Below are 10085 nucleotides of genomic sequence, written 5' to 3' on the forward strand. Positions count from 1 at the left end.
ATCTCTATAACTCAAGTCATCATTGGATTCAGCATGATGACATATTCTAGAGACGACAGGAATTACATGATTTTGAGGAGATTTTGTGAACATGACTAGCATACAATAGTATATGAACAACAGAGAGCATGGTCACCTCCTGCCTCAATGTTGCATGTGACAGTGCCCTTCCCTACACTAGACAATGGAAGATATAATGTCCCATGATCAAACTCAATGTCTAAATGTTAAGGAACACTTATGACCTTCTCAACTTTTGTCTTACTATGGAAGTTCTGATGAGATCCATTGTGTTCATACATATGGCTGTTGACACATGGTCTGGTCCCAGCTGTCCAGGAGAAGATACTTTCTGAAAATATTTATGCCATGGATATGAATGAAATCATGGCACCTGAGGACGGAGAACATGATCTTCACAACATGTTTTCAACAATGTTTTGATCAAAAGTTTTCAGGTCTCAGATGTAGAGCTTGAAGCAAGAATTTTCCCACTGAATCCAGGGAGCATTACATAAGATGAGTGGAAAATTATTGTTGAATATAATTAAGTAGATCTCCAAACAGCAGTAGCCTTAAAAACAGACACATAGTTGTAAATGTGTGTGTGTGTATGTGTGTGTGTGTGTGTGTGTGTGTGTGTGTGTGTGTGTGTGATGTTTGTCTGCATAAGAAACAGATTAAGCAATTGCTCTGGCTTAGATCCTAGCAAACATGAAGAAGCTGCGTGGTTTCACTATTTCCTTTTTGCTCCTGAAGTTTTCTCTCATCTTGTGCTGTTTGACTGAACTCAGTTGCTTTTGGAGGATAAAGAATATTGAAGATAATGATGGACATTTGAGAAGTGACTGTGGTTTTATGCTTTCAGCATTGGAAGAAGCTTTTGAAGACATTAATTATAATGAACTTATTCCTTTTAGGTAAGTCACTAACTATGTTTCTTGCTTCAGTGTCATGAATTAGAAATATTTAGGTGTATACACAAACTGTTGGGTTCTGTCCTGTTCTCCCCCCTGTTACTTTAGGAACTACTAAAAATTATTACATCAATGACTATTTTAATACTTTGAAATGTGTCACAGTTTAGTTTATGTTTACTATGCTGGGCTCCAATTCACAATGCTGGACAATGAGAGAGACTGGATTCTGTTGAGTGTTTGTGCACATCTTATCTTAAAAGTTGTCTCTTCATCTACCTTGCATTCACAATTCTCACCTTTGGAAAGAGCTCAATATGAAAAGACTCCAACACTGCCTATATTCTATTGTCTGCCATTGATTCTTGTATGAGCAGGCATCTAAATGCCTTCATGAAAAGGTTATCAAATTTTGGTCTCCAAAAGTTAGGCATACATTCAGACACTGAAATATTTGTGTATGTGCTGGTCTACTATACCTGATTACATGAATATATATATATATATATATATATATATATATATATATATATAAAAGTTAGGCATACATTCAGACACTGAAATATTTGTGTATGTGCTGGTCTACTATACCTGATTACATGAATATATATATATATATATATATATATATATATATATATATATATATATATTTACCTTGATTTTTAAAATAGTCTTTAAATGCATCCCTCCTGCCATTCTGGAGTTGACACTTAATGTGGATAAAGACTTCCAGGCTTCATATTCTGTTACCAGAATAATCTTTTGGTCCAATTATGCAAATACTCAGTCACATATTAGGCTTATTATCACTATCAGGTAGATGGTCAATATATCTATTAATTATCAAATAAATATAACATTAGAGGAGATCTAGGAGAATAAATGCATTTCTTGTAGATAAGAACCTGTTCTTAATGTGGCTACATAGTTCTGAGATCCCAAGTGTGAGATGTTATCATTTGTGCCTGCCGATCATGTAGGAAAGAGTGTTGAAATCATTCACATTTTACATAATCTGTATGACTGGGACTACTTTTTTTGTGACTGAGTTTTCCTGTAGTTTTCTGTCTTTGAATTTCCAACCAATCTCTTATTCAATTTTCATGTCTTTAGGATTTAAAGAATATGTTTCTCAATTGTTAGCCACAGAACACTGTGTAAACTTTGACAGTGATGGTGGCTTCACATTATTATACTTCTCTGTTAGGTCAGTAGGAATTTTATTTCTGATGTATTCTGTTTTATCCTACACCTCAGTAGAAAAATAGTGAAAATCCTCATTGGTGACATTTTTATAAGCCATAATTAGGTTTAAAATTATAAATATATGAACTGGGCCAATGCACTTTTCAGGTTTCAAAAGAAAAACTTAGCTTCAAACAGTCCTATTGAAATTGCAAATTTCATCAAAAGAGGATGTTTTTCATTTTTACTTCTGACAAGAGGTAATTGCTAATAGTAGTAGATAATCTGCCATCTGTCCTGGGCCAGGTGAGCACATTTCATAGAGAAAGAAGATTTCTGTGTTCAGATATCACTTAAAGGTTCTCAAAGAATTAAGAAGACTGAGGTGTTAAGAGAAATCTGATATCTTTTTTTATGAAATTGACTAATAACAACACACTGAAAGGTAACATTAAATTGATGTATAAAAGATCAAAAAGGTTAATATTCTAGTTATGTGGATAATTGTATCATATTGTATATTTTGAAATAGATAAGTTGATTTATATAAAATATATCTTAAAATAATTATTGTTTGTTGAATATTAACATTTGAATATATTAACATCATGTTCTACAAAAATCATGAGAATATTATTGATAATTTTTTTCACTGTGCATAAAGCTAGCATTTTTAATGTTTACTACAAAGAGAGTTTGCTATTTTGAAATCTGTAAAATATTCTTACTGATGAAATAATTTCTTTCCTACAAACACTGATAATCATTTTAAGTATACTGATTGTTAGACAATGTACACAGATGTATAATGTGCTTTGAATACTCCCACACGATATCATATAAGGGCTTTTGAATATAATTTTTAATGATTCCTTTTTAATATTTTATTCTCCTTTACTAAATTCCCCCCAAAATATTTTGTATGTCTTGAAACAATTTAGTACTCAATGTTAGATATAGGATTCATGGTTATGGATATTATTAAATATTCATTAATATTTTTAGGTTATTAAAAATATGAATATAAAAGTTGAACAAATTTGCAATATATTACCTGATTCTCAAAATATTCAATAAAAATATGATGTATAAATTGCATTTAAATATTAAAAATTTTAAGGAGAATGTGTTATACCATTTATGTGTAGTTTCAGCCATGCTTATTTATTTATTTATTTATTTATTTATTTATTTATTTATCTGTGGCATTACAACTCCAAATATACTTTAGAGTAGTCTTGCTCAAGAGGACAAGAATCTAGTTCAAAGATGACAGAGGTATAAATAATCTATATCAGTTCTCACAAATACAAAATTTAGCATATTATAGTACCATACATCTATGAATTCTTAAATTGTATGGAGTTCTAAAGACTTCTAATTTATAAAACTTATTCAAGAAATTTAGACAGAAATATAGCATGTCTCATATTACAAACTTTTGCAATTTATATTTCATGTTTCATACATCTCCCTTAATCATTTTTATGCCTTGTTCTAGAATACAAAAAAGAAAATCTGAGTTTCTTCTGGTAATGATTTTTGCTGCTGAAGAGATCAACAAGAATCCTTATCTTTTACCCAACATGTCTTTGATATTTGACATCATTGTTGGCCTATGTGGAGATACATTGGGACTTCTGGATTTAGTATATTCACAACAAAACCATAGTTTGGATTTTATTAATTATATCTGTGGATTAGATCCAACGTGTGCTGCAGACATTATAGGACCATCATGGAAATCATCCTTAAGACTAGCACTTTATTCTAGGACACCAACGGTAAAAAGGCATAACACTGGAATAGTTAACATCTTTTAAATTTCATTTGCATGTGCCTACAAGAAAGCTTGAAGAGCATGCATTTATGTGTGTGCTGCTACACACATACACACACATATTGTGTGTGTATATATATGTGTATATACATAGTATATATATTATATATTGTATATATACATATATGTGATAAAGAGTTAAAAATCATATCTAAGCAAACAGAGAAAACTGTTTTATAGGACATTCAGACTTATCAGAAATAGTCTAGAATCTAATAGAAATAGATATATATATAGTAAAATCTTAATATTCTTAACAGGAGTTCTGAAGGTGAGTAACATTACCTGTATGTAAGTCCAAGTGTCCTAATAATTATATTCCTCATGTGGATGTTTCATCTTCTCTTCCGCATCCTTTAGGTTTTCTTTGGACCATTTAATCCGAACCTAAGTGACCATGACCAGTTGCCCTTTGCCCATCAGGTAGCCACGAAGGACACCCATTTGTGTTATGGCATGGTCTCCTTGATGCTTCATTTTAGATGGACTTGGATTGGACTGGTCATCTCAGACAATGACCAAGGTATTCAGTTTCTCTCAGACATGAGAGAAGAAATGCAAAGGAAAGGGATCTGTTTGGCTTTTGTGAATGTGATCCCAGAAAACACGCACTTATACATGACAAGGGCTAAGGTATATGATGAACAAATTACAACATCAACAGCAAGGGTTGTTGTCATTTATGGTGACATGAACTCTACTTTAGAAATCAGCCTTAGACGATGAGGATATTTAGGTGCTCAGAGAATCTGGATCACAACCTCACAATGGGATGTCATTACAAATAAAAAAGATTTCACCCTTGATTTCTTCCATGGGACTGTCACTTTTACACACCACAAAGGTGAGACTGCTAAACTTAGGAATTTTATGCAAACAATTGACACTGAGAAATACCCCGTAAGCATTTCTGACTCTGTCCTGGGGTGGAATTATTTTAATTGTTCAATCTCTAAGAACAGCAATAAAATGATTCCTTTTTTATTCATCAACACATTGGAATGGACAACACTGCACAAATATGACATGGTCCTGAGTGATGAAGGTTATAATTTGTATAACGCGATTTATGCTGTGGCCTACACCTACCATGAACTCATTCTTCAACAAGTAGAGTCTCAGAAAATGGCAGAACCCAAGGGAGTATTCATGGACTGTCTGCAGGTAAAGTTTCTTACATTTCATTATGTTTAGATAAATCAATGTGATCTTTTAAATGGACTCTGAGAAACAATTGTACATTTGTTAGAGATTATTCTCTCAATAGAAAGTTTTATACACTGCAAAACTCCTCATTGAATCTTTAAATGGATAAATATCATACACAGGGATAAGATTTAAATGGAAACAATACATTTTTTGAATATCAGGAAGTTTTGTGAAAACGTGTCTCAACATTTCACCAAATGAACTCAAAATTAAAAATAGGAGCCAAGAGTTTTATCTAAAAGCCTTAAGTGATGAGTAGGTTAGAATATTTTTCTAAAGAATAATTTCTCAAGAATAGGTACATGAGCTGAGCAGTGGTGGCACACACCTTTAATCCCAGCACTCGATTGGCAGAGGCAGGCGGATTTCTGAGTTAGAGTGCCAGCCTGGTCTACAGAGTGAATTCCAGGACAACCAGGTCTACACAGAGAAATCCTGTCTCAAATAAATAAATAAATAAATAAATAAATAAATAAAGAACAGGTACATGAGCTGGGATTAATAGTTATTCATTTAACTTAACAATTATTTATATAACCATAAATGACTAAGACTGCACAATTTATTAAGTTTGTGGGGTTTTTTGTACATGCATAAGGTATATATATATGAAAGACCCAGAATCATCCTTAATTTTCACAACTTGCAGACATTCAGACTTCGCCTTCATTTGCACATACATGGCTTCCATTTTTTTACAAAGTATTTTTGACAAACATGTGCACACTACATACACACAGAAACACACACACAAACACACCATGTTACTTGATATTTGGTAATTTTTCTAGCACATTTTATCATCGAACAATTGTATTCAGTATATTAATTTTAATTATCAATAAGGTATATTTTATTTTACTACACAAGATTATTTTAATACAGCTGTCTTTTCTGAAAGTCTTTAAAAAATTAGAGGAAATTCTGAATTTGGCATTCCCTTTATTGATATGCATATGTAATTATCTAATGATGCATCTCATTTAGATGGCTTCCTTGTTGAAAACCAGGGTATTTACTAACCCTGTTGGAGAACTGGTGAACATGAACCATAGAGAAAATCAGTGTGAAGAATATGACATTTTCTTCACTTGGAATTTTCCACAAGGCTTTGGATTAAAAGTGAAATTAGGAAGCTATTTTCCTTGTTTCCCACAGAGTCAACAACTTCACATATCTGAAGACCTGGAGTGGGCCACAGGAGGAACATCAGTGGGTATACCACAGCTTTTTTTTCAGAATATCTAAATTTTAAAGTATGAGGCACTGAAGTAATAGCTCTGTGGTTAAGACCAGTTGCTACTTTTACAAAGGACCATCCTCAGTTCCAATCACCAAAATTTGATAACTCTCAACTTCATGTAAATCTGTTCATAGGGATCAAAGGCCTCTGGATTCCATGTTCAGTTGCACCCACTAGCCTATTCAACGACATGACACAGGCATATATTTATTAAACATATAGTATTATATATGTACATATATATAATTAAAAATTTGTAACTATATGTAAATTACAGAATTTTTTGATTCTGTGTGAACATACTTATAGTTTAATTAAGAACAGCACATATTTATTAACAAAAATCTTTCTCCAGATTCAAGGTTTTTTTAAATTTATATTTTTTTATTAGTTATTTTATTTATTTACGTTTTAAATATCATCAGCATTCCTGGTTTCCCCTATTCTGTGGAGGAATCCCTTATCGGGCATCAGTAGGAGAGGAGGCCCTTGTTCCTTTGGAGGCTTGGTGCCCCAGCATAGGGAAAAGACAAGGTGATGAGGCAGAAGTGGGTGGGTGGGTAGGGGAGCTCCCTTATAGAAGTAGGGGGTTGGTTGGATAGAGGGTTCAACGTTTTCTTTTAAACTTAGGAAATCTTCATTAATTTTATGAGTGTCTTATATAACATATTTTGTTCATACTCATCAAACAACTTGTTCTTGATTTACCATACAACTCAGTGTTCTTATTTTTTATTTATAAATAATTATAGAGAAACTGATGCCAAATAAACATTCCTTTTTGATTAATCAGTTTTGGAAGGAAAAATTTTAAATTGCTACAAACTGAATGTTGCATAAATAATATTACATGTTATATAAATGTACTGTGACTTTCAGTGCATTTCGGGGTAATACAAATAAAAATGTCCCTGAAATATTTAAGTAATGCTGGTTATCAGGGGAATATTTATAGCCATATCTTTTAATGTCCCACATAGCAATCTATGGGTCATTATACATATGATGTACACATGAACTACACACACACACACACACACACACACACACACACACCACTATATATATATATATATATATATATATATATATATATATAGTGGTGTGTGTGTGATATATATATATATATATATATATATATATATATATATATATATATAGTGGTGTGTGTGTGATATATATATATATATATATAGTGGTGTGTGTGATATATATATATATATATATATATATATATATATATATATATATATATATAGTGGTGTGTGTGTGTGTGTGTGTTGCTTCAGGTTCCCTCCTCCATGTGTAGTGTACCATGTACTGCTGGATTCAGGAAAATTCATCAGAAAGAAACAGCAGACTGCTGCTTTGACTGTGTCCAGTGCCCAGAAAATGAGGTTTCCAATGAAACAGGTACATGCTTTCATGTAGAAAAAAATGCTGAATTCAAAACATTCTCATTCCAGACTAGAAATATGATATGGCCTAGATGGAAACTGAAGACCTAAACTCCCGTGTTTAGAACTTAATCAGTTAAATCATATCAACTTCTTTTGGACTTAGGAAATAATCTGAAGTATATTCTACAAACAGCACATTTCTTTCACAACTGATTTTAAATTAAGACCAGATGCTCAGGGTAACAGTTATTGTTTATTTTTATTTTTTCCCATGAAACACATGGGAAGAAAGAGAGATGGCGGGATTCGAACTCGGGAAGAAAGGCACAGCTGCCCTCTGGAGGCAGCCACCTAAGCCGCTGTGCCACCGCTGGCTTGCTAACAGTTATTGTTTAATGAAATATATTTTAAGAGCTTAGATGGCTTAAAGGTTTAAGCATGTCTTGTCAAAGAATTAAAACAAGAGTGAAGATTTCAAGAATGCAGCAAGAGAGGGGATAGCACTTATCATCAATCCCAGCCTAACTAAGGAAAGAGGGATGAATGTAAATATCCATAATCTTCATGCCTTATAGCTTTAAATGTGTAGTTGGGAAGAAAGAGATCTTACCATAATGACAGGGACATGCATTTGTCAGTGAGGCATACAGTTTCTAGAATGAAAATATTACTTATTGCAAACAGTATTTGCATGAGGAATTGTGTGCTCTGGTGCTTATGGGTAGGTATAGACAAAGGGAACAACTCTCAAAGCAAAGTACATAATGTGTTTCATGAACTGGCATCAATACCTATGTATGCACCCTACTCTTGTTTGTGAGTTGTGAATTTACGGTTTGAGGAATGACATAATCTGAGACGATGCATATTATTCATCATCATATTTTTCCTTGTTTTGTTTCATAATGTTTTTTTATGTTCCATTTCCTATGATGGTGTTTTGTTCCATCACCAAGCATATGTTAATAGAGAGCAATCATAAGTCAGTGGTCCCTATGGCAATAAGGAATGAAATAGATGCTCAAAACTAAACTATGTTTTGATATATCCTATTAATAATACAAATACATAATTATTGCCTACATAATTATGATATCTTATAATGGTTTATTGTTCACTAGCAGATATGGAACAGTGTGTGAGGTGTCCAGATGATAAGTATGCCAACTTAGAGCAAACCCAGTGCCTCCAAAGAGCTGTGTCCTTTCTGGCTTATGAAGATCCAGTGGGGATGGCTCTAGCCTGCATGGCCCTGTGCTTCTCGGCCATCACAATTCTAGTACTCGTCATTTTTGTGAAGCACAAGGATACTCCTGTTGTGAAGGCCAATAACCGCATTCTCAGCTACATCCTGCTCATCTCCCTCATCTTCTGTTTTCTTTGTTCATTGCTCTTCATTGGACATCCCAACCAGGCCACCTGCATTCTGCAGCAAATCACATTTGAAGTGTTTTTCACAGTGGCTATTTCTACTGTGTTGGCCAAAACAATAACTGTGGTCCTGGCTTTCAAGCTCACTACCCCTGGAAGAAGGATGAAAGAGATTATAACAGCAGCACCTAAGTTGGTCATCCCCATGTGTACCCTAATCCAACTTTTTCTCTGTGGAAAGTGGTTGGTAACATCTCCTCCCTTTATTGACAGAGATATACAATCTGAACATGGGAAGACTGTTATTATTTGCAACAAAGGCTCTGTCATTGCTTTCCACTTTGTCCTGGGATACTTGGGTTTCTTGGCTCTGGGGAGCTTCACTGTGGCTTTCTTGGCTAGGAACCTTCCTGACAGATTCAATGAAGCCAAGTTCCTAACTTTCAGCATGCTGGTGTTCTGCAGTGTCTGGATCACCTTCCTCCCTGTGTACCACAGCACCAGGGGAAAGGTCATGTTAGTTGTGGAGGTCTTCTCCATCTTGGCTTCAAGTGCTGGGTTGCTAGGGTGTATTTTCATCCAAAAGTGTTATGTTATTTTATTGAGACAAGATTTAAATTCTTTTCAGAAGTACAAAGATAAGTTTCATCATTGAAACTTCATTAGTTTTAAAATGTTAGATGGAACTCAACATATCTTCCTGCTTTGTCTTGACAAAAGTACTACTAAGTCATACAAAAATTTTAAATAATATACTATCACAGCAGGATAGCACTGCCTAATGAAATACCCATGACTAAGGCTTGGTAGAAAATGGCTTCATTCATGAGTACACAAACCTCAATTTTGAGTATAGGTAATCTCAACTGAAGCATAGCTTCCGTCATTTTGATGTGTACGTGTATAAGCAATGCTCT

The 10085-nt window shown here is 33.7% G+C and overlaps 1 pseudogene; it reads left to right on the top strand.

The window, feature by feature from the left end:
* Positions 1–714: 714 nt before the first annotated feature.
* On the top strand, positions 715–9823 carry LOC117696010 (vomeronasal type-2 receptor 116-like; annotated as a pseudogene).
* Positions 9824–10085: the final 262 nt, after the last annotated feature.

This window comes from Arvicanthis niloticus (genome assembly GCF_011762505.2).
Source record: "Arvicanthis niloticus isolate mArvNil1 chromosome Y unlocalized genomic scaffold, mArvNil1.pat.X SUPER_Y_unloc_2, whole genome shotgun sequence".
Lineage (NCBI taxonomy): Eukaryota > Metazoa > Chordata > Mammalia > Rodentia > Muridae > Arvicanthis > Arvicanthis niloticus.